Genomic DNA, 26556 nt, shown 5'->3' with positions numbered 1-26556 from the left:
AGCCAAGGATGTGATTGCTTAGTGGTAAGAGCTTTGCCTCATAATTCCATGGTCTGTGTTTCAGTCTTGGTCTCTGGTTATTGTCTGTGTGGAATATGTATAGTCCTCTCTTTCTGTATGAGTTTTCTAGAAGTAATTTTGTTAATTCTCATTTCCTGAAAACATATTAGTCGCTGGGCTGCAATAAATGACATATTATATAGTATTTACTGTTGCCCTTGTGATATGGGCTAGAGCTGAAAAGTGCCCATGGATCAGCACTCTTACCCGATTTATAGATTTGAAATTAAATTAAATTTAAAAGACAAGCAGTCAACATTCATGCAGAGATGGGTTTTCACTTACCATTTACTCCCTCTCCCTTCTTGTGGTCAGCAAGCATAGAGCAATGGATTCATTAATCTGGGTCATGTACATGAATTAATGCTTCCATATACTCTTATGGCTGCTACAGAGTGATGCACATTTTGCAGGAGTGTTATTATTCATGCCTTACTCCATCTAGCTTTTAGGTTTAGTTTATGCTGTATGATTTCCAGGTATAACCCCTTCTCTGGAATGGACAAACTACAACAGACACTCACTTCCACCTCTCCTTAGAGCCTCCTCCATTATTCAAGCCTCCTATATTCAAACATCCACTACTAAAGAGGGCAGAGGGGTTCTGCCCCCTGTACCACCTTAGTAATCGGTACCAACCCTAAACCTTCCCCCAACCCTAAAACCACACCTTAACATCTTTAAAACCTTCATATAACATTGATACTACAAAAGACAGGCTCAGATACACAAATATTCACAAACACACACAAACAATACTATATCTATCACCTAACCTGACCCTTACTCATGACCCAAAATACACAAACTCTCACACAAGCACAAAACACCCATCATTCACTCATCCCTGACCCTAACCCTAATACACATACACACTCACACACGCTCACCCCCACTTAGTAGTTTCGACACTCCATACCATTGACATATCCACCATTCAGCCATCCATATTTTCAACATTAAATCATACCCCTGCATTTGTAAACAGATGTTCATCCAGTCCAATAGAGGGGAACCATATGTGTCTGTGCGTGTGCATGTGTGCGTGCCTGTGTGCTGTGCATATGTGTGTGTCTGTGTGTGTGTGTGCATGTGTGTGTGTGTGTGTGTGTGTGTGTGTGTGTGTGTGTGTGTGTGTGTGTGTGTGTGTGTATGTATGTATATATTAAATAACAAAGCTCAAGTCATCGTGAACAAATGCTCAAAACCAAAACAAGACTTCTTAAATATTGTTTTTTTGCAGTGGGATAAGTGCCTTTGCACCCCCGTCCCCACCTCCTGATAATTATATGTACCAACTCCGAGATCACACTATAATGGGGAAAGGGAAAAAACAAATTCCTAATTCAAGGCTGATTTTTGATCTCACACATACTGTTTTTTTTTTTTTCCACATTTGACAAAACAAACCCTAAATCAACAGACTGTAAACCATATAGTCAAATATAGACGTGTGCGTGATTGTGTGTGTGTGTGTGTGTGTGTGTGTGTGTGTGTGTATATATATATATATATATATTTATACACATATATATATATATATATATATATATATATATATATATACATATACATATACACACACACACACATATATCTATACATATATATATATATATATATATATATATATATATACACATACACACATCTATATATATATACATATATATATATATATATATATATATATAGATATAGATATTTATATTTATATATATATATATATATATATATATATATATATATATATATATATATATATATGTATCTGATACGGAATGCACATATTTGGTGTTATGTATCTGGAGGAGTGCACAACACAAATTATATACAGGAAATAGACTGAGGCATGTACTGTGATATAACAGACGCTCAGGGGACATTCAGAAGTCAGAAATGCATTGCCTCTTTCCATACTGATGGAATTAAAGTGGCCTATGTTTTCTACTTTATTTTTATCAGACATTGCCCTGTGAACTCTTAGAGATGTATTTTAAGATCTAGCACAAAAGGCTAATGCTTTTGTGGAGAAGTAAGTGGCAGAGAGTAAGAATGTCATTATTACTTGCTGCCATAAGCAAGGATGATGCAATTTTGTGAAACTTTTTTCAGTAATGACTGGCTGTGCAAGAGAAAGACTTTACAGGCCTACATAATAACAATTATAAGTCCATCTGCAGTGTGGCAAATTCATACATTTTCAAAGGACATGGGACTCACAAGTCTGAAAGGATGTGATCACAATCCTACACACACACACACACACACACACACACACACACACACACACACACACACACACACACAGGTTATTTGAAATCGCAGCAACAGTGTGGCAAAAATTCAAAAATGTTTAAATGTACTGCCAATAGTTATTAGTAAATCAGTCTATTCTGAAAACTGGTGTTACAGTAGACAGCTCAAAAGAAATATAGAGACCAAACAAAGAAAACATGCAGTAGAAGCCCTTGATACATTATATTTATTGTCAGAACAACTCTTCTGACAGTTACTAAAAATAATTTTGAGCTGGCAATTTAAAATTTTACATGCACATAAGCAGTGAATACAGTCAAGCATAAGGTATTTGGTGGATCCATGTCACATCCACAGTAGTTGTAGCTGCAACTCCTTCTATAAACAGCTTCTAAGTGCAGTAGATAGCCTAGATAGCCTGGATGTTTGGGACTATTAAAAAGAACAACTGCTCTGCCATGACAGTCACCAAACTAGCCAGACCCAAAGTATTGATTCCCATTTACATTTACCTCATCATCACTCCTGAGAGGCTTTATCTAGGTTAGACGAATCTCAGGAATTACATGCTGATGCATATGAATCCATTTATTAAGTTGTATCTTAGTAAAATACTTCTGAAGCTACTCACATTTATCCAGACAGGTTCACAGCTTGTGCTAGGGGTGAGTCAGAGACAACTGGCCTGGATGAAGGTGGACGTCATTAACGTATCAGCATTAGGGACAAAACTGGTAGCACACTCACCATTGGTGCAGAAGGTTGTGGGTTCTATTCTCACATCAGGTAGAACGATTGTTGACACTGCAGAGCAACATAAGGAGGGGTGATACACTCCTCAATGTGTTGCCCTTCAGATGGGTTATTAAACCAAGATCTTATCTGCTTGAGGTAGTGGTAGCTCAGATTGATAGTACTTGCTTCTCAGGACAAAGATTAAATTAAGGGTTAGTTTTATACACCCACACTTTACCCAGCATCTGCCAGAGGGCCTATTTGGGAGATTTGTAGTTAGCTACAATCACAGATGACTCCCCTATTCAGGATGGCATGACAAAGGACAGTCTTGTAACTCAAACAGCACTTGGTTTGATCCAGAGTAAAAATAAAAATAATATATTTCTCTTTTTCTTTACTGGAGCTATTTTCTGTAGAATGTTCTTCAAGTGTAGCATCTACATCAAATCTAAAAGACAGATTGGCTTTTGACATTAAGGGTCTCTGACTGACAGCAACATTGCTTGGCATGAAGATTCTATCAAGTGGTTAAATGACTTGTTTCCTGACTTGGAATATAGGTTTTCTTATCAAAGGTAGAATTAACCACACTAAGGAAACATCTTTTAATATCACATAGTACATGGAGTGCCAAAATTACACTAAATAAAAAAGACATATTTAAGTACGGTTCAAAAGTTTAAGCCCCTCAAATTGCTTTCAAGCTTAGTCTCAAGCAAATGCATAACAGTGGCCACCAGATAACTGCAGCAAAAAGTTAAAACTGATTTAGATATAAATAAATAACTAAATAAATAAATAAAATGTCTAACAGCTTTTAAAGCCATTCATTTATCAGAGAGACACTTAGCTTCTGCTTTGTTGTCTGCAGATCATTTTTAAGTGCTTGCGGTCCTAGAGTTTTTTTTTTCTGCAACTTACTGTACATTGTGTCAATCTAAGTTCCATGAATTACTAAACACTTAATCAGGTCTCTCTCATCTTAACTCAGTTGTTATGTGTTCTAAATGAATTTATGTCTAGTCTCAGAAAAATGCACAAGCATCATATCACAATTATTCAATGATGGCATTAAAAAAAAGAAAAAAAGAAAAAGGATCACAGAAGGAGAATACAGTTTCCTTTTGTGACCTACCACAAAAACCTGCAGTTACCTTTAAATTAAACTTGTCTACATAATGGTAGAGTCATGGAAATGCTTTTTTCTAAGGTTAGGGTTAGAGTTAGGATTTGTACCCATAATTAAGGCAGACTGCTTCATGCTTCCAAAACACCTCCATCACTTAATTCTGCTCCTTACCTCCACAAGTCCTCTCCTCACCCAATAGGTTGTCTTATGTAATTTCTTCAGCTCAACACCTCATAACTTCCTTTTTTCCTTTTCCCTCAGTTCAATTCCTAGTTATACCTGTCATATCTCAATAACTTCTGCAGCCTCTCCAAAATACACTATTTATTTCTGCTGTGATGTTTTCCCTATGAACATTATTGCTCTTATGTTTCACTGGCAGCTTGCTAGCATGCTTGCACTTGAGTGTTAACTCATCTTTTATTATACATTTGCTTGATTTGTTTATGCCTTTTCCATTGTATTGTTATTTTTATTAGTGTGTATACCCCAGGCTAGAGCCTGAAAAAAGTTCCTCAGACTTATGCTCTACCTGACTCAACAAATGAATGAATAAACAAATAAAACCTAACTCAACAAATGAATGAATTAGCAAATAAACTAATCAATCAACTGATCAAATCAAATGAATTAATCTTATTTTGGGGTGAAACCTCTGCGTACTCCTGCAGGGAGAAACCACCTGCATTCTTTTTAATTATAATTAATAAAATAGTTGCTACATGTCAGCAGATCATCAGTCACTACTCACTCAATGTGTTTAACTCAGTTTTATTTAAGGATGCAGCATTCCACAGAACAAGATTTACAAACATTAGATTACCCAATTTATTGCCTTTATGTAAAGCTGCTCTTTCTGAACTTGTTTTGGTATGATCATCTATTCAGAAATATCATTGCATGTTGAACAGGAACTTTTGCAATTAATACATTAGAACTCAGCAATGCAAAAAAGGATTCTCCCATAAAATCTGACATTTAAAAGGTTCTTTTATTTAGAAAAGAATGTTAATAGATACCCTACTGGGATAATACTTAGGAAATAGGAATCTTAACTGTCCTTCACATTGCATGAAGACAGTGTATTGGGCAAAGGACCAATACAGATACAAGAAAATGAATTTTACTGTCAGCATTCCCCATTCAATACATACAGACAGAGATGATAAGTGTAGTAGGAAAGGGAAAAGTTTTCAGTTCCATTCCATCTGTTACACACCAAGAAATGAAAGAGATAAACCATGGGCTAGAAAGGCATGTATGGGGGGGGGGGGGCAGAGGAGCAGCTAAACAAATTAAAGGTCAGCCAAAATACAGACTGCAATGTATGCCCAGTCTATGTACCTGATATATAAATTGCCGATGGATGTCTGAGCAATGATCTGTACTCATCCATGACACACAGCAGAGTTCTGCTGTCCACAAATGGATATCTGAACAATAATGTATACTCATCCAGAACATATAGCAGAGTTCTACTGTCCACCCATGGATGTCTAAACAATGATCTGTACTCATCCAAAACACAGAGGAGGGTTATGCTGTCCACTCAAAGATATCTGAGTAATGATCTGTACTCATCCATGACACACAGGAGAGTTATTTTACCCACTCAAAGATATCCGACTAATGATCGGTACTCAGCTGGGACACATAGCAGAGTTCTGCTTTCCACAAATGGATATCTGAACAATAATGTATACTCATCCAGGACACATAGCAGAGTTCTACTATCCACCCATGGATGTCTAAACAATGATCTGTACTCATCCAGGACACACAGCAGAGTTATATTGTCCACTCAAAGATATCTGATTAATGATCTGTACTCATTCAGGACACACAGCAGAGTTATTCTCTCTACCTATGGATGTCTGAACAATGACCTGTACTCCTTCAGGACACAGAACAAGGTTATGCTGTCCATCCATAGATGTCTGAGTAATGATCTGTAAAGACAGCAATTATGTGAGTCAACTGGAGTAAAACCAATGACAGACTATATGCATGTGCCACTAGCAGTCACAGTCAGTGATTAAGTTCATATCACTGGAAGGAAGAAGCAGACATTCAGTAGGTGGTGCCTTCTCTTTATAGAGAGTTGACATCTGAGTTACCATAAAACCAGACTGTGACAGAAGTTAAACACACAGTGATATACGCTTTGAAGAGACTGCTCTTGTGTGCATTCTAATGGCAACAATGAGAGCACATCCTTACTTCCCAAGATGCCACTACATGGTCATGCAGTTCTGGTGGATTTACCAAATGGAAAAGTTCACCTTGGAAACCCAGGAGGAGGCACCAGTATCTTATCTCCAACCATGCTTACTGGCACAATCTGATGATTTGCTTTCACTTCATGACATCTTCTTAAAATCATTGAAGATATCTCCCTGTTAGTGGAAAGCTGCTTAGTGTTACATAAATTAGAATCAAGACAAAGGCAGAAAGGCAGTTAATGGCAGAGACAGTTAGCTTTGTGACAGCACTATGTAGAGTTTTTGATGAATCAAACAACCAGGAGAAATGAGGCATCAAGTGTAAAAAGTACACTTGTTGAACTTGCACTTAGCATAACAATGGATGTTTGAATTCCTCACTGCTGCAATTGCCTTTGTCTAATTTGGATTTATCCTGCCCATTATACAATGACTGGCAATTCATATTAAAAAACGAGCATGCTGATTGGCCAGCCCAACCAGCGTGCCCTTTGTAAATGGGAGACTATACCAATGGGAAAAGGTCCGGTCAGCCCGACTTTTTCTTGTTAGTATCTCTCATAATTTATTTACTTTTCTTTTTTTTTTTAATAAAAAAAGAAACTGGGAGACTTAAAGCAATGAGGGAGATGGCACAGACAAAAATCAAGGATAATCAGGTAAGTGTTACAAAATTAAAGAAACATACCTGATTATCTTTTTATTTTGTCTGTCCCAGCTCTCCCGAAAGCAAAACATCTCCCGATTTCTTTTTTTACTTTTTTTTTTATTTTGAATTAAAAAAAAAAAAAAGCAACGGAGATCTTCCTTTCTCTATTGCTTCCTCTGCACAGCTCTGATATACTGCATAAGCATGGGAACACAAGTCCCATACACATGTTTAGTACATCAGAAAAAGCCCCAGGATAAACTTTGAAAAGGCAGCACAGAGGCATTATACAAAGACATTATTGAAGAAAAGTAATTTTTTTTCTTAAATAATGTCATTGTATAATAACAATAACCCACGTCTGGGTGTGGGCAATGCTGGGTTTATTCACAATTGTCATTGTTTGGTCACTCGGGCTTCACCCTTGTGACCAAACCACACTAACCATGGGTCAATTCGGCATTACCCATACACAGACGTGGGTTATTGCTTAAGTATACAACAATCTTCAAACAGCTTTGGCTCCCACCCATACCTACACTCTTGCTGCTGATTGGCTATCCCCTTAGTGGGAAATCAGCTGTCAATGTGTTGACAAAATACATTTGTATAAGTTGCACTGACTCTTAGTAGTAGACGTTCAAATTCTCACTGTTGCAGTAGCCTTTAGGCTATATGGTTGTGTCCTGCCCTGGACACAACCAGGGGCGGCTTGTGCTATAGGACTGCAACCCTCCCACCTAGAAACAAAAAAATAAAAATGTGAAACATAAAATTAAAAAAAAACAAAAAAAATTATTTTTTACAAGTACCAGAACTTCCGTGCATGCACAGAGAAGGTATTTTTCTGCCCCGCAGATGCCCAGGAATCTGTGCGGTAGACGACCACACAGAACAGAGGAGCTCCAGACTGCTTGATCCTCAGACAGAACCAATCAGGAGAGATGTGAGGTTAAGCTCTCGCAGGGATTCGAGCACAGGACCAATCAGGAGAGAGGTAAGTTGAGTTTTAAGCTCTTGCAGGGAAGCGTTGAAGTCAAGCACGGGTTTGGAGGTTTGCTGCATCATGGATTCAAGTTTAAGTAGTGAATTCCGGACACATTTACAGGTAGTGGAGTGTGTGTTTTAAGTAGTGGATTCCGGACACATTTACTGTGTGTGTGTGTGTGTGTGTGTGTGTGTGTGTGTGTGTGTGTGTGTGTGTCTGTATTGTAACCGATGGTATGTCTTTGTATTGACAGGTGCTGTAGGTGAGTTCCCCTCCTGCGGTCCATCTGATGCTAGTGTCCCCACAGATACTAGTGGTGATGACCATGTGCATGAGGCACAGGCAGGGTCGTCACAGGCAGACACTGTGCCATTGGAGAACATCACACTTACGTCCCCTTCATCCCTGCACACGGTTCGGATGCCGACACATACCCCAACACCATTGCCCATAGATGACGGTCAGTCAGCGTCTGTTGGCACCGAGCAGGAATGTGTGGTGGCTGCAGAAGGTGTGGGTACACACGATGTTGCCAGTGTAATGACTGGTGCAGTGCCATGCAGGCATGTGGCAGGTGCTGCTCATAGGGGGAGCACCGCTAGACATACACCTGCCGTACAGGGTGCAGCAGCTGGTATAACCAGACGCATGTTCCAGACTGTAATGGTGGTGCAGGCACGTGCCGAACGGCAGAACCAGGAAGGGCAGAGGCTGCAGAGGTCTGCAATCTGTTCCTTGAATGACAACATCCAGGCATTGGCGAATGCCCAACAGCATCTTGCCGATGTTCTGGATAGGAGATTGGGTGAGATGGCTGGTATCCTCGACCGAGGCATGGCCATCCTTGAGCGTGGGCTGTCCGTGCAGGAACACCAGGTAGGGGTGAGGCATAGGGCACGTGGGCGTGGGCCAGCAGCACCCTCAGCGTGTGCGTGCCACCTCCCATGCCCACCCACACAGTGCTGGTAGCAGCAGCAGTGCAGCTGCTACTACACCAACCACACCAGGACAGAGCAGGCCACGTGGACGTGGCCCTGGGCCCGGCGTGGGCACGTTTCCAGCGGACATGTGACATCGGAGAGTGGACAGTCCGTACCTCCACCCGGTCGTGCCCGTGCGACCCCAGGCAGGCACGGGTCACGTCGCCGCAGGCGGACACAGTGAGCTGTAACACCTGCACTGTACAGTCTGGGGCTGCCAAGCATACCCCGTGTAGGCATCACAGATGACTGAACTGTGTACACACAAACCCACACACAGCAAACACGACTGTAGGGCTCCACCACACCCACATGCAATCTACACAGTCATGCCCAGTCAATGCACAGGCCCTTACACACACACATGATGTCATCCATTGGTACAGCCCATGCCTGTGGCTTTTATATCACCCTGTGCATATGATGAAGTCTCTGCCGCATAACTGTGAGCTACATCATCAGTGCAGTTATGCAAACATATTCTGATGCACAGGGTGGACAAGATAGTGAGAGGTGTATGTGATACCTGTGTCCGCATAGTACGTGATGTGTATGTTGTGGTGTGTGTGTATGGCTGGTGACAGGTGTGTATGTGATGTGGGTTGTGCACTGACATCATGCAGCAGACATACCATGCAGGACAGGTGCAGCATTCATTGATCTGTGTACACAGTATGCATGGTGGTTACATGTGTAGCACCATGTTGGTTCAGTTAACCCGTATGACAATGATGGTGTACTTGCATGTGCCTACTGGGAGCACTGTAATTAGTTCCCCACATGTAGTCGTGGGGTACCCACAGGCATGTCTGGCAACATCAGCATAGCACAGGTACCCGCAACTGGCATGGACCCCTACATAGGTACATAGGCGCACATGTACATAACAGGGTATGTGCCCTACGACATGTGTGGACCTAGCATGACTGTGTGTGGCTGCTAACACCCCTCAGGATGGGGATGCCACATCCATCAGTCCCCAGTCCCTCGTCCAGCACTGACACACAGATGATGCCTGGCGCATAACTATATTCACACATCCACACGTCATTATTACTCCTGGACGAAGGCAGTCAGGGCCGTTCCTTCACATGGGCTGGCACTCCTCTACGTGTTGTAGGGGGTCTCCGTCCGTTGACCCTGTTCCCCCAGCACGTCCCACTCATCTTTGTGGTGATGTGTCTGACAGTCGCTTCTGTGCCCGTGTTTGCCTGGAGCCTAGGAAGTGGAATATGCCCATGTCACCCAGGTCAGACATGGCCGTGTATGCCAGGCACAGATCACCACAGAGCAGATGTGCTGGGAAGGTTTACAGCTGGAGTCCCCTTGGTCGTGCAGCTTGTGACACATGTCCTAGCACCGTCATCCCCGCCTTGTGTAACGTTTGCGGTCCTTCCAAGTGCTGCAGGCGTCAGGTTAGCTACAGGCCAGATGTGCCATTATACGCAGTCATTGCTCTGGTGTGTGATGTGTACAGGGGTACAATGAACACCCCTGATGTGGATGCGATTCCTTCCAGACCAGGAGGCCACAGTGGAATGTCTTCACACCCACATTGCCATTGTGTGTGTTGACAGAGGTTACCGACAGGTGTGGTAGCCATTTCCATGAACATGTCCACCATCTTGAATGGCTTACCACCTACATGTGACATTGGGCGAACATGTCCTTCACACTGGGTAGGTCTGCACCTTCTCTGGCATGTAGTAGCAGGCCATGGCTCTGGCACCAGTTATCCATGTCTATGGCGCCCTAGGTGGATGTCCGTGTCACATGGGGTGTTGGGTATGGTGGCGGTGTGTAGTCATCTGCATACCTTGTCTGCCACAATCCCCTATGATTGCATGCACATTGGAAGGTCGAATGCCGTATGGCAGGGGCCCAGGACTGAGCCCTGTGGGCCTCCACTGGAGACCAGATATGAGTGTGACAAGGCACCAGGAACACCAACCCTGTGTGGTGTGACCTCCAACCTTTCTGAGAAGCATCGGGTGACATATGTCCCCACATGTATGCTGGCGAGCCTTTCCATGAGTCCCATGTGGAGTGTGCTCTGAGCACTCCCACCAGGTCATGGTACTGTGTGCAAACCAGCGTATCCCCATCAATGGCCTTGGTGACCACTCCAGACAGGACGAGCAGGTTCGGGAGGCAGGATCCGCCCTTGACTATGTTGTTGTGGGTATGTTCGGTATTGGCTGTACACTGCTGTCTGTATCCATGGGCACCTGTATGGACCTCCCACAGCTTTGCAGACAAGGCTTGTCAAGCTGATAGGGTGTGGCTGTCTACAGTCCATAAGAGCACTACCCTGGCATAGTGGGACCACAGATGCCATATGCCATCCATCGGGGACATAGCCCATAGTAAGGCTAACATGACACAATGGCGCATGTGTGGGCGAGGGCCTCAATGAGGATGGGTAGCACACAGCCAGGGACACCATCGGTGCCCATTGGTGCTGTGTCAACCGCCATAGAGATATGGGATCACTCCAGGCCATATGGATGTTTCGGAGGATACACTCTGGTGGGATGGATATGTTCCCTCTTGGGGGTGGATGTATGCATGGAACATGTCCGCTGGTTTGCAGACAATGTCTGTGGGTGCAGTGACCGTTGTACCATTCTGGACCATTTCCGGCCAAGTCTGTGTGCCCCAACCATGTCCTTACCACAGTTAGGGAAGGCCCTATGGTTGTCTCATGTGCCCTCTGCAGTACCACTCCCACAAGCGGCCGTGGATGATTGTATGTGTGGCCGTATGGTGGCGCCGGTATGAATGGGAGATGGTTTCCCTGGTACTGACATTGCTCTGTCATGTATTAGCTCAACTGTTGATGTACAGCTTGTCAGTGGCTGGGGTCCACCACACCATGTGCCTACCTGTGGTGGACAAGGTCCTGATGTTATCATGTTTGCCTGTTGCAGACATGCATGTGGGTGCTCAGAGAAGGCATTCGTTAGGCGGTTGGCAGTCTGGCCTGTGTTCAACACTGGCATGGAGGACTTGTAGGGTACCACACGGTCATATGATGTGTGTGGTTTGTTGTGGAGAGGTCATCACTTAGGTCCCCATGCGGTGTTGGGTGCAGGATGTGGATGACCAGTGGATCCACTATATGGTCTGGCATCACCATTGAGGGCTGTACATCCTGTGTGGGACATATCCTCACCATGTGTGATGGGCAGAACTGTCAGACATCCCCCCCCAGTGTGTATGGGGCATGCCGGTTTAACACTGGCCCGGTGTGAGCACACCTGGGAGCGGTGGCGTGGTGTGTTGTGCCATGGGTAATGTTCCCAGTCTATGTATGGGTGGTTCATGTCACCCAATACGGTGCTGTTGTGAGAGCATGCACACTCACCAGTGTCCTCAGGACGTCTGTGCAGGTATCCTGTGTTTGGGAGGGTTGTCTGTAGCATGCAACAAACTGTAGGCCAGTCCTACACATGGTTAATTGCACCTAGATATTCCCGCTGCAGCGGCCATGTCTGTGGCATGGCGGGTTGCTGTTGTGTGGCTGGACACATGACGGTCCACATTCCGCCACCCATGCCGTCGCACCATGTGTATGCATGTCTGCTCTGTGCCGAGTGTAAGTGTCTGAGCATGCCCAGTAGGCAGCTGTGTAGATAGACACACAGCACAGTGCACACCGCGCCCGACTGCAGTTATACCCTGGGTGCATGCCTGTATCCCCTTTGCAACGGCCACGTCTGTGGCATGGCCAGGTTGCTGTTGTGTGGCTGGACACACACGACGGTCCACATTCCGCCACCCATGCCGTCGCACCATGTGTATGCATGTCTGCTCTGTGCCGAGTCTAAGTGTCTGAGCATGCCCAGTAGGCAGTGATGTACTGATCAGTAGTTACTTGGTATTCCCGACTGCAGCACTAACGTGTTACTGTACGGCGACCTTGGGATGGTAACAGGCTGCGTGACTGCGCACTCTGACATAATTCCCGATCGGGCACATTGCCTCTGCAAATGATACCACCCGTGGGGTATGCCTCCTGACAGCTCTGCTCAGTAAACTCGGTGGCGCGTTCTGTAAATGCTTCATACTGTAGTGTGTTCATGTAGATAGGCGTAGGTTCGTCTCCCGTCCCTTCCGTGTGTGTGTGTGTGTGTGTGTGTGTGTGTGTGTGTGTTTCCAGCTGCCTCTGCGAATGAACATGCTTTTAGGCGCCGCACACATACCTTGGCTATTGCCAACTATTGTCTTGCGGGTGATGTCACCAGCCTACAAGTATGCCTCTGACAGCGCTCTGCTCAGTAAACTCGGTAGCGCGTTCTGTAAATGCTTCATACTGTAGTGAGTTCATGTAGATAGGCGTAGGTTCATCTCCTGTCCCTTCCGTGTGTGTGTGTGTGTGTGTGTGTGTTTCCAGCTGCCTCTGCGAATGAACATGCTTTTAGACGCTTCGCAACACATACCTTGGCTATTGCCAACTATTGTCTTCGCGGGTGATGTCACCAGCCTAGAAGTATGCCTCTGACAGCGCTGCTCAGTAAACTCGGTAGTGCGTTCTGTAAATGCTTCATACTGTAGTGAGTTCATGTAGATAGGCGTAGGTTCGTCTCCCGTCCCTTCCGTGTGTGTGTGTGTGTGTGTTTCCAGCTGCCTCTGCGAATGAACATGCTTTTAGGCGCTTCGCAACACATACCTTGGCTATTGCCAGCTATTGTCTTGCGGGTGATGTCACCAGCCTACAAGTATGCCTCTGACAGCACTCTGCTCAGTAAACTCGGTGGCAGCGTTCTGTAAATGCTTCATACTGTAGTGAGTTCATGTAGATAGGCGTAGGTTCGTCTCCCGTCCCTTCCGTGTGTGTGTGTGTGTGTGTTTCCAGCTGCCTCTGCGAATGAACATGCTTTTAGGCGCCGCAACACATACCTTGGCTATTGCCAGCTATTGTCTTGCGGGTGATGTCACCAGCCTACAAGTATGCCTCTGACAGCACTCTGCTCAGTAAACTTCGGTGGCGCGTTCTGTAAATGCTTCATACTGTAGTGAGTTCATGTAGATAGGCGTAGGTTCGTCTCCCGTCCCTTCCGTGTGTGTGTGTGTGTGTGTGTTTCCAGCTGCCTCTGCGAATGAACATGCTTTTAGACGCTTCGCAACACATACCTTGGCTATTGCCAGCTATTGTCTTCGCGGGTGATGTCAGCAGCCTACAAGTATGCCTCTGACAGCGCTCCGCTCAGTAAACTTCGGTAGCGTTCTGTAAATGCTTCATGCTGTAGTGAGTATCATGTAGATAGGCGTAGGTTCGTCTCCCGGCCCTTCCGTGTGTGTGTGTGTGTGTTTCCAGCTGCCTCTGCGGATGAACATGCTTTTAGATGCTTCAAAACACATACCTTGCCTACCAGCAGCCATTCCTGTATGGTTGTTGCCACCCACCTGTACATGTGCCTCTGCTGGTGCTGTACTCGGTGGTCCACGTAGCGCATACCATACCTGTGTTGTACGTTTGTGCGGTTGAGTATGTGGGTGTGTGGTCAATCATCATGCGTGCCACATGTGTGTGTGTGTCCAGGCTCCCAGCTGCATGGGTTCATACGGTATGGCTCTGAGTTTTACGCGGAACACCCATAACCTGGCGCCATCCTTGTGTTTGTGGATGGCGGGACGCAGCTCGTGTACTGCTTGTGTGCTTGTTCTGGTCGGCGACCTCCGTAGCGTGTTCTCCACGTGCACCCTACTATGGTGTTGTGGGGTGCTGCTGTGTACATTACACTCACGGGCCTGCTGGATGTGTCCGTCTGTATCTCTTTCTTTGTATATCTATGTACCTATGTTGTGGACGTACCGCTGCTCTACCATGGACAGCTGTCTTCCCCATGTATCGCATATTGTCACGGCTGACACATATAACTGTAGTGCGTTGCATATTCACACATTGTCCATGCACCGTCCGTATTCCAGAACACCTCATAGACATCTGCTGGATTACGTGGCAGACAGCTACCCTTGCTGTCCTGACACTGTACCCATAGGCGACATACACCTTGTGTGTAGTTGCCTCTCTATGGTGTGTGTATGTCTAACTGTGCTGTATGCATGACCGTGTGTGTGTCCGCTATAGCCATGTGTGCAGCTGTCGCCACTATGGGTATCCTTGTGGACCGCTGTTACATGGGCACGTCTGAACATACCTGCAGACTGCAGTACCCCTCCGTCGCCAGCGGCCTTAGACCGTCCGCTGCCCTAGGCTCTGGGGCTACATCGCGCCGCCAACACAACACATGGTGCACCCATCTTGGTATACCTCGTGACCGCCTACTAGACAGGTGGCCCTACTAGGCGGCGCCCTGGGCAGCCGCAGGATTGGCGTATGCCTACGGCGGCTTTGGGCACATCACAAGGCAAGCGTCTACATTCGGTGTTTTCGCGTCTAGATTATAACACCACAGGAGGGACCTCCTCAGCTATGCTGAAGAATGCGGATGTGGATAGATTAGTAGGTGGAGGGTTGGCCACACACCAGGGCTGACCGATGGATAACTGCTGAGGCATCTTTTGAGAGGCAGGTGGAGCAAACACCCGTAGCGGGAATGTAGTGTAGATACAGATGTAGGGTTAACATACATTTGTCCACTCTGTCGGTTCTGTACCGTTGTATTACAGTGATATGCTATGCATATCTTCCATAGACATTGTTAGGTCTTGGTTTTGAGGATTCGACATAGTACAATATCATACTCTGGAAATACGGAAAAACTGCAAAACCGTGAAAAACAAACAAACCAGCAACCTGCGGCAGAATAGTCCCGTAGTTCGACACAACACAAGTCTTCTTAACGTTTAAACAGTTTATTAAAACATGCAGCGTTTTCGTTGCTTTCACAACTTCTTCGGAAAAAGCAAATTCTTAAACTGTTCACAATCAACAATGTGAGGTTTAAGAACTTCGTTAAGACTCACATTGTTGATTGTGAGCGTCTTTAGAATTTGCTTTTTCTGCAGAAGTTGTGGAAACAACGTTGCATGTTTTAATAAACTGTTTAAATATTAAGAAGACTATTCTTACCGCAGAATTACTGTTTGTTCTCATAATACAATATCATGTAATCGTGTGTTCATAGGATGCTTTCTGAGATGTTGACATGTGTGTGTTTCGTTAGCAGTGCGTCTGTGCTTTCTATGCTGTGGCTACATGTTCATTGTTCGCATAGAAAGTGACAAATGGAAGTGTAAGGGTGGATATTTAAAGCCTGGATGCTTCCATGTTATGTGTAAGTCTCCACGGGCCTACGGGTGATAAGCGCATACATGTCTATGAACTACCTTTGGATACCATATGCGACGTGTCGTGGGCGAAATGTTTAAGTTGACTGTTCCATCTACCTATGTGTGACATGGTTTGTGGCCATAGGGTGCCAGCAAGTCTTTCCTGTTCATTGGGTGTTTGCCATGGTCAATTGACATCAATCCTATTAATTCACTGAAGGATGTCTTTCATTGGTGGGAGCGCCATAGTTTGACCATCGTATGTCTTTCCCAGCCGGCGTTGATATTGTGCCATTGGTATGTTTACACAGGTCACCCATCTGTTCCACTGTATGGGCGTGTGATCCCCATTTATGTGCTGGCAGATTGAGTGCTGTATGCGCGGTATCTGCCCAGCGGTCTGGCTTTGTATGGGAGTGTCTACTGTAGTCCCTATCTGTATTTCCTGGGTTATGCCTTGCAACAGCTGTGGGATTCCCCAGGTTTGCAGCTATGGGTGCCATCTTGGCGTCGTTTGTCCATCCATGGGAACTGCCTACTGGACACTAGTATAGGGCTGTACACATTTCACAGCTGCATTCTGCATTTCCGGTGGATGGTCTGCATTATTAGTGCGAATGCGCATATGCCATGGCCACGTCCGCTGCAGGCGGGACAACGAATCATCTGCCAATCCACACGAGACCCATTTTTGCATACCCACGATCCCATGTCTGCAACCCTCGACAGTACCCATTGCACACCCTTCATGTGTGCGGAAATGGGATGTGAGCGCTGCGTGTATGGGCGCAGCAACCTGGGGAGTCCTATTCATATGTCCTGCATTTCATGGGCGGTTGTCATCACCCTTGAAGACGCTTGTGGTGCATATATCTACCTGTGCCGTAGTCACGGCTGTCACCTCTTCTGGGTCACACGATCGCAGCCTGTTGCCAACACTTAAGGAGAAATTTTTGGGTCCTGCAATGGACACCGATGTGCATATGTAAAGTGTAGAACATGTTGGACTGTGTCCATTCGGCCAGTGGGTTTGACTGCCGCCGTATGTTCCCCAGTCCAGGATGTCTGTTTGCCTACCCATATTATGTAGTGCTACGGAACCCGTGTCCTTCCACAATTAACCCATATGGTGTTACTGTAGTACTGCAGGTTGGCAACTGCTTTAAGTAATCCTCAGAGGTACCATTGTGAACTATCCGCCACTGTATTGTCATTATAACACAGCCGGTACATGTAGAACCTATTTATTCATGAAAGGATGTTATTTATGTGTGGGAACGCCATAGTTTAGTCATAGTATGACCTTCCTAGTTGACGTTGGTGTGCCATTAATATGTGTTCCACAGGTCGCCCGTATGTTCAGCGGAGTGGAAGCGGGTGATCCCCACATACTTGCTAGCACCTTGGCTGCTGTATGCGCGGGATTATGCGGCAGGATAGATGTCTATGGGGTGTGTCTACTGTTGTTTCCATCTGTATTTCCTGTGTTATGCCTTACTACGGCTGTGTGATTCCACCAGGTTTGCTATTATGGGTGCCATCTTGTCCGTACGTTTGTCCATCCTTGGGAAATGCCTACTGGACACTGGTGTAGGGCTGTACCCATTTCACAGCTGCATGTAGCATTCTCCGGTGGATGATTGTCAGTATTGGTGGGTGGTAAGGCATGTTCTGTACCCACATCCCTCCAACGGGGCAGGACAATGGATCATCTGCCAATCATCTCCAACACCCATTTCTGCATACCCACTATCCCATGGCTGCAACCCTCGACAGTACCCATAGCAAATCCTCCATGAGTGCTGGAATGGGATGTGGACGCACATCTGTGGACTCGACAATCTGTGGATTCCTGTGCATATGTCCGCATTTCATGGACAGTTGTCATCAACCTTGAACACGCCGGCGGGGCATATATGTAGCTGTGCCGTAGTCACGGCTGTAGTTCATCTTGGTCTTCGCTTTCGCACCGGTTGGCGTTGCAAAGGACAAATTTTGGGTCCTACAATGGACACAAATGTGCATATGTAAAATGTAGAACATGTTGGACTGTGTCCATCTGGCCAGTGGTTGTGACCGCTGCTGTATGTTCCCCAATCGCGGATGTGTGTTTCCCTACACATATTATGTTGTGCTACGAAACCCATGTTCTACTACGATTAACCCAAATGGTATTGATGTAATGCTGCAGGTTGGCAACTGCTTTAAGTAATCCTCAGAAGGCCCAGTAGGACATATACGCCACTGTATTGTCAATATAAAACAGCCAGAACATGCATACCCTATTTATTCATTGAAGGATGTTAGTTATATGCGGGCAGCTAGTGTTGAAACATCGTATGACCTTCCTAGTTGAGGTTGTTAGTGTGCCATTAGTATGTGTTCCACAGGTCGCCCATTTGTTCCGCAGTATGGGCGAGTGATCCTCATGTTGTTGCTGGCAGATCGAGTGCTGTATGCGCCCGGTATTACGCGGTCTGACTTTGTATGGGAGTGTCTACTGTAGTCCCTATCTGTATTTCCTGTGTTATGCCTTACGCAGCTGTGTAATTCCACCAGGTTTCCAGTTATAGGTGCCATCTTGGTCGTACACTTGTCCATCCATGGGAATTGCCTACTGGACACTGATATAGGGCTGAACACATTTCACACCTGCTTTTAGCATTACCCAGTGGATGCTTTGCATCCTTAGTGGGGACTAAGGCACGTGCTATACCCACAGCCCTCCCAGGCGGGACAGCGGATTATCTGCCAAACAACACCGAGCCCCATTTTGCATACCCAGGATCCCATGGCTGCAACCCCCACGGTACCCATTACACATCCTTCATGTGTGCGGGACTGGGATGTGGGCGCACTTCTATGGACCACGACAATCTGGGGATTTCTGTTCATATGTCCTGCATTTCATGGACAGTTATCATCAACCTTAAACACGCTGGTGGTGCATATGTCTAGCTGTGCGTAGTCACGGCTGTCACTCTGTCTGAGTCGATCACAGCTGGTCGGCGGTGCAAGCGGAACAATTTTGGAGTCCTACAATGGACACCGATGTGCATATGTAAAGTGTAGAGCGTGTTGGACTGTCACCATCTGGCCAGTGGTTTTGACTGCCGCTGTATGTTCCCCAATCGCGGATGTCTGCTTGACTACCCATATTATGTATTACTTGGCCTATCTATATCCACGTGCCAGTAAGCGGAAATACAGCAAACCTTGCGTCCTGCCCATCTTCATAAAGACATTATTGAACATATATCGGCCAAAACAGACAATGACAAAAGCGATACACTCCACAGTCAAAGATACTGAGCTCTTTCACCTACTAACATGGGGCATCGTCGGATACGAAATACATTACATAGTCGTCCCTTATACACTTCCTTCAGAGTCAGTTTAAAGTCAATTAATCAATAAACCTGCTCATAGTTAAGTGGACAGTGCTCCAAGTCTTGAGGATAGCGTGACATATACAAATCAGTGTTGCAGACATTACTTAATGGAAACAATAATCGACAACAATGTGTTAATATAAATACAATATTGGTCAATACAATCAGTATATTGAAACATAGTTGATAATTGTTGTGAGTAAACCTTAGAATGTAGTGTGTTGATCAGGATATTTTATATCAATGTGTATAATTGTAGCATTACGATTCCAAAGCATGGAATCAATAAGTACAATTTAAGCATATATTTTACAATTATGAATGTAAATGAGTGGAGGACACATCCTTAACCTTCCCTGCTTGAGTGGATCACACACGCGCACACTCGCATTTCCTAATTGTGGGTTCTGGCGCGCACATGCATATCCGTATTCTGTTTATATATGTTTACTGGGTCTGTGTGGTTACGTGGTGTGTGTTAGTTGTGACTATTCGGTAACATATCTCTGATCCGGTTGGCGGGCGTGTGCAGAACGCACTTACAACTTTATACATGTAACAGTCTTTGCAGCATGGGCGCATTACGTACCGTTCACATCTATATGTTCTATAGTCGTAATTCAAGCGTGACTGCATTCACGTTTGCGGTTACTGTGACCACTACCGTTAGCTGTTCGGTGTCATTAATATGCATACCCATGGTACTTAGCTACATTTACATATCCCCCGCACTCACGCATGCGTCACAGGCATCCATTCTCCTGCTGGGAAAGGTGCGGTACTGCATGTTAAACATTCCTTATTCCCTCTCGCTCATGGCCCAGGATGCATATGTCGTGACCGCAGGGATGTTCAGATCACAGGTGCTTATATCCCCTCGCATACAGGCCTTGATTGTCAGGGTGTTCCTGTGGTGCTTTGGGTTTGGTCTTGTCCGCCCAGTGTGCGGAACTGCCCTGACCGTCTGAATGTTAGATGAGTCACATGGGCACGGTTTGTCCGTGTCTATGATACCATGTCACCCCAATTATTCATAACCGTGTGCTGATTGGCGGTGTACCCGTTGTAGATCTTGTTATACTAATTGCACACGGTCTGGTCGAGCGGACCTATGTCCATTACTAAGCCTGGGTATGTGTGACCTGTGTCGCAATATTACATGGGTTTACGATTGCGTGACGGCTTTCACTGAGCCACAGACATGTCCGTTGCTTGGTTTGGGCGGTTCGCTCTGCTGCACACATTTAACATGGCGGAACAGGTTGAACAGCTCAGCCACGGGGACATCGGGCTCTCCGTCGCTGTTTAGTATTGAATCGCTATGTTGAGTTTGTTTCACAAAGCGAGACAGTGTCGACATTAGTAGCGGACATCTCGCGCAATGCGTCCGCACCGCGCGGTGCCGTATGTCTGCGTTTGGGCGGACAGGCATTATGCTGTGCCATTATGTCTGGGAATATATGGTTTCTTGCCATAGATGATATGGCATATTAGCAATGACCAGCGTCTGGGTGTGGGTACTGCTGTATTACCCACGGGAAGAGTGGCCTTAGGTTAAGTGGTGCCCTAGGCAGAAGGACTCCATGTTGCCACGGCCACATCACCGCTACCCCCTCCTGGTCTACCTACACCAAATAAAGTCTGGAAAGGTGCCCGAGTAGAGCAACGCCCTAGGCGGCTGCCTACTTGGCCTATGCCTAAGGCCGGCTATGTGTGTGGTCCCTCGGGCATCGGACTCGAGGAGCGCCCGTCTGCCGTGGGTATGTCCAGCATTACCCACATCCGGCCGTGGTTTATTGCTATGATGTTCCATGTGTACAGTGGTGCGGTTACCATACATATGCCTTTCTCAAAGCCGATTTCACACTTCTGAACACTACTGTGGTCTCCTTTAAGGCCCCTGAGCCAGTGGTGAACATTACTCAAACCGCTGAATCACGTACATATGCCTTCCACCAGCACCTACAGGACTGCATGGATCAGGCAATCCCATACAAAACTGAGACTCTTTGTACCAAAGACAAGCATCCAGTCTGGTGGACCCCAGCCATGAACAAGCTCTACAATGACAGGAGGTAGCTACTACAAGTTAAAGCGGAATACTTGTAAGGTAACACACCCTTGCTCATTATATGTGAAGAACTACAAGCTGTCATGAAATCATCCAGGAGAAATTCAACAGAGAAATTAACAAGGACTCAACAGACAATCATAAGGCCTTCTTTAGCTATGTTGGACACCTGGGAGGACACTCCCAGATATGCTCAGACTGGGTTCAGAATGATGTGAAGATGACTGAACCTACACACATTGCCAACATACTGGCTGACAGGTTCAGTGCTAACATTTCACCACTCTCCACATGGAGAGATATCTATACCAGAGAATTGTAGATCCTGGAACATCTGTAGCACAGGTGGGAAATGCTGTCTCCAAGGCAGTAAACACAGCATCCATGGGACCAGATGGTGTCCCAGCTGTGTACTCCATGAACTCTATGGGGAATTAAACCCACACTTAGGACAGCTGTTTAATCTTAGCCTCACCTCAGGATCGTGCCCAAGTAGTAGCACAAGGCGACTGTAGTCACACTTCACAAGGATGGTGCCTCCACTGACCCTGGTTATTACCATCCCATTAGCTTGACAAGCCTTATCTGCAAAGCCATGGAGAAGGATCATAATGGAACTCATAGATAAAGACATAGGGGACTTGCATACTTTGGATCCAACCCAGTTTGGCTTGGTCAAAGTCAGATCATGCCTTTTACACGTGTTTGACTTTGTAGGATCAGTCACCAAGGCCATTGATGAGGGTAAAGCAGTCCATACAGCCTACCTCAACCTGGCAAAGGCCTTCCACACAATACCCCCCTCAGGTATCATTGATAAACCCGTCATCTTGAGCGTAAATCCATACATCGCCATATGGGTTGCAAACTGGCTAAGTCACAGAACCCACACGGTCATAGTTGCTGGCGCCATGTCATACTCACAGCCAGTCACAGGTGGTGTCCCATGGGGCTCAGTCCTGGGTCCACTATTTTTCAGCATCTACATTTCCAAAGTACAAGCAAACACAGGGGGGTTATGGCTGACAATGTTTGCAGATGACTGCAAACTGGGTGCCATAGTCGGACACACATCTGACACAGATATCCTTCAGGAGGGCCTCACAGATGTGGATAAGTGGTGCCAGAGACATGGCCTACAGCTAAATGCCAGGAAATGCATAGTCATACCCTTCGGGAAGAACAAGGTTACCCCTAGCTACCATATAGGTGGCAATCCACTGAGCACAGAGGGAGTTACCAGGGATCTGGGGACCGGGTTGTTGTTAACCGTTAGATTCGACACACACGTTGCTAACGTAGTTAGGTAGACCTTCAACATTGCCCACATCATCATGAAGGGATTCACATCTAGATCAGGGGAGGTCTTTGTCCCCTTGTACTCATCACTCATTAGACCTATGATTGGGTACAATGGCCTGTTCAGAATGTATCTGACCCGACACCTGCAGCAGCTGGAAAGGCCCCAACAGTTCATCGACAAACAGATGCAGGGTCTCAGGAATATGTGTTATGCTGACCGACTGAAAGAATTCCAGCTGTATACAGTCGCATACCACTTGCCCAGAGGTGACCTGTGCCTGGCATACAAGGCCATGTCGAACCCAGATCTGATGACTATGCTTCACCTAAAGAATTTAGATCCCTCAGAACCACAAGGGCAGGTGACGTACACCTTGACACTGTCATTAATAGAGCGTGCTGGTGGGACAGATTCATCACCCAGACACTCACTATGCTGTGGAACAACATCCCAGTACATGTGAGGCCAAGCACCTCGCTGGCCTTGTGTTAGTATTTTGACAAGGATGTCTGAATTGATTTATTTAACTAACCTTCTAAATGAATATTTACTTTACCACATTGTGAATCTTTACATTTCGTTGGTCTATTTTACATTAGTCATAATCATACGGTTTATCTCTATATATTATGGTTCATTTATATTACTAGGTGTCTGTAGTTCTTTTAATATATTGGCACAATCCGTAGAACATATATATGTAGCTTAAACAGTCAGACATTTGGAAAACATTATGTTGGTTCTTCTTTCATATATATACATATATTTCTATTTTTCTATGAAGAATGTACCTTCGAAGCAATGTCTGATGTACTCACTGTGTGGAATCTGTAACCCAAGTAAAGTTTGTTTGCTTGTTTGCCTTTAAGGCATTTAATTAATACTTAGCACATCTAATTTAATGACCAATTAAGGGTTTTAAATGTAGTAGGTTGGACTGCATTGTATGTATTCTGAATAAGTCTGCTTATGAAGCAGGCGAAAAGAGCTTCAATAAACTATGGTGACTGCATTTAATTCCTGGTGGGCTCTGAGTGGTCGCTGGCGGTGTCTACAGTACCTCGTCTTTGCTTTGGACTTCTTCAGCTGGTTGTCTGTGTTTTTGTATGGGGAATGTCAAGTGTAGTCCCTATGTGTATTACCTGTGTAATGCCTTACTGCGGCAGTGTAATTCCACTGGGTTTGCAGTTATGGGTGCCATCTTGGTCATACGCTTGTCCATCCATGTGAATTGCCTACTGGACACTGGTATAGGGCTGTACACATTTCACACCTGCATTTAGCATTCTCGGTGGATGCTTTGCATTAGTAGTGGTGAGTAAGGCAGGTACTATGCACACATCCCTCACGGGCAGGACAACGGATTATCTGCCAGACAACACAAAGCCCCATTTCTGCATACCCAAGATCCCATGGCTGCAACCCTCGACAGTACCCATTACACATCCTTCATGCGTGCGGGACTGGGATGTGGCCGCACATGTATGGACACGTCGATCTGGGTATTTCTGTTCATATGTCCTGCGTTTCATGAACACTTGTCATCAACCTTAAACACGCTGGTGGTGCATATGTCTAACTGTGGCGTAGCCACGGCTATAGCATCGTCTGTTGTTGGAAGCGTCTGGAGTGAGTTATGTGAAAAGGTATTTTAGGGTCCTTCAATGGACACCAATGTGCATATGTAAAGTTAGATGTTGCTGGACTGTGTCCAACTGGCCAGTGCTTTTGACTGCTGCTGTATGTTCCCCAATCGCGGATGTCTGTTTGACTACCCATTCTTCGTGGTGCTACGTAACCAGGTGATTTACAGCTGTGAACAGATGGTGTACATCCAAAGATGCAGGTTAGCAACTGCTTCAAATAAAACTCAGGCGTCCCAATAGGACATATCCGTCACTGTAATTTCAACATAACACCACGGAACATGTAGATCCCTATGTCTTCATTGAAGCATGTTTTCTTCATAGGTGGGAATGCCATAGTTTACATATCCCAGTTGGCGTTGTTGGTGTGCCATTACTTTGTGTTGCACAGGTCGCCCATCTGTTCCACAGTATGGTAGCGAGTGCTCCCCATTGTGTTGCTGGCAGATTGAGTGCTGTATGCGCGGTGTTTGCATGGCGGTCCAACTTTGTATGGGGAATGTCAACCGTAGTCCCTATGTATATTTGCTGTGTTATGCCTTACAGCGGCTGTGTAGTTCCACGGGTTTACAGTTGTGGGTGCCATCTTGGTAAATGCGGCTTGTCCATCCATGAGAATTGCCTACTGGACACTAGTATAGGCCTGTACACATTTCACACCTGCATTTAGCATTCTCCGGTAGATGGTTTGCATTATTAGCGGAGAGTAAGGCAGGTGCTATGCACATCCCTCCCACGGGCGGGACAAAGGATTGCCTGCGAAACAACACCGAGGCCAGATTCTACATACCCAGACTCCCTTGACTGCAACAGTCGACAGTACCCATTACACATCCTTCATGTGTGCGGGACTGTCATGTGGGCGCAGTTCTATGGACCGGTACCCTGGGTATTTCTGTGCATATGTGCTGCATTTCATGGACAGCTATCATCAACATTGAACAGCTTGCGGTGCATATGTGTACCTGTGGCGTGGTGGCGACAATGAGTTCACGTGGGTAATGCAGGAAGCTAGCAGGCATTCAATGAATGGAATTTTGGGTCCTACAATGGACACCAATGTGCATATGTCAGGTTAGATGTTGCTGGACTGTGTCCACCTGGCCAGTGCTTTTCACTGCTGGTGTATGTTCCCCAATCGCGGATGTCTGTTTGACTACCCATTCTACATGGTGCTACGTAACCAGGTGATTTAGTACTGTGAACAAATGTCATACATCCAAAGATGCTGGTTAGCAACTGCTTCATATAAACCTCAGACATCCCAATGGGACATATCCGTCACTGTATTTTCAACATAACACCACGGAACATGTTGATCACCTATGTATTCATTTAACCATGTTGTCTTCATAGGTGGGAATGCCATAGTTTACATATCCTACTTGGCGTTGTGGGTGTGCCATTAGTATGTGTTCCACAGGTCGCACATCTGTTCCGCTGTATGGTAGCGGGTGCTCCTCATTCTGTTGCTGGCAGATTGAGTGCTGTATGCGCCGGTGTTGTACGGCGGTCCGACTTTGTATGTGGAATGTCAACTGTAGTCCCTATGTGTATTTCCTGTGTTATGCCTTACCGCGGCTGTGTAATTTCCCCGGGTTTGCAGTTGTGGGTGCCATCTTGGCCATACGGTTGTCCATCCATGACAATTGCCTACTGGACACTAGTATAGGGCTGTACACATTTCACACCTGCATTTAGCATTCTCCGGTGGATGGTTTGCATTATTAGCGGAGAGTAAGGCAGGTGCTACGCATCCCTCCCGCAGGCGGGACAAAGGATTGCCTGCGAAACAACACCGAGCCCAGAGTCTACATACCCAGAATCCCTTGACTGCAACAATCGACAGTACCCATTACACATCCTTCATGTGTGCGGGA

The sequence above is a fragment of the Protopterus annectens genome, chromosome 7.part0, assembly GCF_019279795.1.
Source record: "Protopterus annectens isolate FY-2018-M chromosome 7.part0, PAN1.0, whole genome shotgun sequence".
Taxonomy (NCBI): domain Eukaryota; kingdom Metazoa; phylum Chordata; order Ceratodontiformes; family Protopteridae; genus Protopterus; species Protopterus annectens.
This window is presented reverse-complemented; position numbering follows the sequence as displayed.